This window comes from Phragmites australis, chromosome 1 (genome assembly GCF_958298935.1).
Source record: "Phragmites australis chromosome 1, lpPhrAust1.1, whole genome shotgun sequence".
NCBI classification, from domain to species: domain Eukaryota; kingdom Viridiplantae; phylum Streptophyta; class Magnoliopsida; order Poales; family Poaceae; genus Phragmites; species Phragmites australis.
Genome location: NC_084921.1, coordinates 18,329,366 through 18,332,122, shown reverse-complemented (window position 1 = coordinate 18,332,122; position 2,757 = coordinate 18,329,366). Strand labels below are relative to the sequence as shown.

The 2,757-nt window shown below is 44.9% G+C and overlaps 1 long non-coding RNA gene across 1 annotated transcript; it reads left to right on the top strand.

Moving 5' to 3' along the window:
* Window positions 1-326: 326 nt before the first annotated feature.
* On the top strand, window positions 327-1,424 carry LOC133912024 (uncharacterized). The gene is made up of 3 exons (XR_009908752.1): window positions 327-537; window positions 676-780; window positions 973-1,424. It is a non-coding gene; the product is annotated as an uncharacterized LOC133912024 (long non-coding RNA).
* The last annotated feature ends 1,333 nt before the right edge of the window (window positions 1,425-2,757 follow it).

Below are 2,757 nucleotides of genomic sequence, written 5' to 3'. Positions count from 1 at the left end.
GTTGGACTAGAACCGGCAGTGAAAATGTATCACTGCTTGTTCTTAACCTCCCACGCCCAAACAATGATGAAGCAGCTAAGAACCGGCACTGATATGGACTATCAATGTCGGTTCATGTTACAAATCGGCAAGAACTGGCACTGATAGTCGTGTATCAATGCCGGTTCTATTCATGAACTAGTATTGAAGACTGAACCTGAATATTTAGTTCAATACACTTTTGGCTCGCGTCCGGCTCATCAGCTGATATTTTCTATCCGCTCTCATCCGCTCAACCCTTATATACTCCACCTACACTCTCATCCACTCATCATTCTGCTCTTATCCGTTCAACTCTTATCCGCTCCATGCATCCACTGGAGCTCTGCCATCCGTCTGCTCGCCGAGCGCACCTGTTGGCACGGATCCTAGAAGCAGGCCTCCAAGCTCTGGGAGCAAGTCGCCCGATAGCAGCAGGTGAGCACAGGAGCACGTCTGGCAGCAGTAGATCATCCTGGCCATGGGCGCAGATCCTCATCTTATTCTCCCTGGCTCCCGGTAAATCAAATATTTCGCATCCTGTTAGTTGGTGAATCTTGCAAGTTTGGGCAGTTTTTTACTCCAGAATCAAACCGTGCATTCTGCAATTTGGTGTCTTCTGCTTCATGAACTTAACTAATTCGCACCATGCCCCAGGGATGCACCCGTGGCCGTGGTGGACAGCAGCTTCGCGCCGCAGCCTTTCCTGACCAGCTTCACGGTGGCAGCAAGGCGTAGCTTCGTGTTTGATTTGATTTGATTGTGAGATGAGTCTCTTTGTATTTGATTTGATTGTGAGATGAGTCAATTTATTCAATTTGATTGCAAGATGAGTTTGTATGGATAAGATAGTTGATCTGTTCTTGTATGGATTTGATTGTGAGTTCGTATGGATTTGATTGTGTGTTTGTATGGATGAGATGAGTCAATTTTGTGCTTGTGTTCATATGGCAGGAGAGGTTGATGGAGGAGCGGCAAAGCAAAGGAGAGAGGAGATCAGGTGCTCATTGAGGATGGACGGCGCATGGTCGAGCTGTTGCTGCTTCTGGTGGTGGTCATGTGACGCGGCGGTGGAGCACACCGGTGTACTGGCAGCCGAGCCGACTCGAAATCGAGCTGGCTCGTTTCTTTTTTTTGGCTCGTGATCCACTTATCGCTGCCGGTTCGTAGCTCTAACCGACAGTGATAATGAGTTTTTGTGCTGGTTCTACAATCGGCAATGATACTAGCTGAGTATCAGTGCCGAGTAAAGAGTGCCGGTTGAAAAACCAGCACTGAAGCCATTTTTCAACCGGCACTCTTATGCCTTTTTGCAGTAGTGTTATCTTTAAAAAATTTCACAAATTCTACAACAATAAAGACTTTCCTTGTTCATCTAAGTTGGAACAACTATTATACCTTGGGTACACTGCAAGTAGATGCTAAAAGAGACTCCATTTGGTGGAAATCTGCAGTTAAGCTGGTTGACATTTACAGACGAATAGCAACAGGTCAAGTGGAAAATTGTAGCTCCACCCTTCTATGAGATGATATTTTGGCTGGTGCCATTCTTCAACATACCTTCCCTAAGCTATACTCCTTCACTAAAAATAGAAGAAAAACTCTCAAGTCCGCTTATCACATGGATAGTTTTCATCATCAAGTCTGCTTCTCACATAGATAGTCTTTATCATGCTTTTAACTTAGCACTTTCTTTTGAGGCTTTTGACCAATTCTACTTTTGGTACTAATGAAGTCACATGGACATATAGTTGGGGAAATGCCATGTTCTCAGCCAACAAGGTTTATAAAGTTCTTACTGGTCACTTGCAGGTTCATCCTATCTTTAGATGGAACTGGAGAAGCTGTTGTTGGTTCAAGCATAAGGTTTTTCTTTGGTTTGTTCTCAAGGACTGACTTAACACAAGAGGAATCCTTCACAGAAAGAATATTGAAGAAAGCAAATTGCACATTTTCCTCCTATGCAATTTTGTAAAAAATTGCTAGGTGTTGGTGATATATCCTAGAGGCGATCATGTGTTCAGATTGGATCTGAAATGAGATTTAATATGATTGAATGACCATTAGGGTTTAGAGTCATAATGAGCTTTAATATGATTAAAGGCCCATTAGCATACTCTATATAAGAGGAGGCAGGAGCTATGAGTGCATGAGTTGATTTCGCCACCAAAACCCTGACCGCCACCTCTTCCCAAACTCCCTGCGGAACCATTATCGAGCGCATGGTTCTAGCACACCGACGCACGACGTTCCATCCATGTACGTGTGAATACTGTAGAGGCATTACTGTGATTGTTGCGGTACTGATCGACGATAAGGACACTAGGATGGGTTCGACTACTTCCTTATCGCAATCAAGGACGTGGTCGAGGCTCCCTGTTCGTGGTCGATGAGGTGGTCGACGTGATCAACTACTTCCTCTACGTGGTCGCGAAGTTGGTCAAGGATGCGGTGTCTGTGGTCGTGAAGCTAGTCGAGGATGCAATGCATGTGGTCGGAGCTGATCGAGGACGCAGTGCATGTGGTCAGGGCCGGTTGAGGATGCATATGAAGTTGGATCGGTCTACTCCAACTCTTCTTCCGCTGCTCTACGCGTCTAGTGGTAAAAATCTATGATCCCCTATTTGCATGGTTTCCTGGTTGAACGTGGTAGAGAAATTTTAATTTGTACTAGCGTAGCCTATCCGTTCCCCAATAGTGGTATCAGAGCCTACATGTGTAGTTTTTTTTTATCTAGAT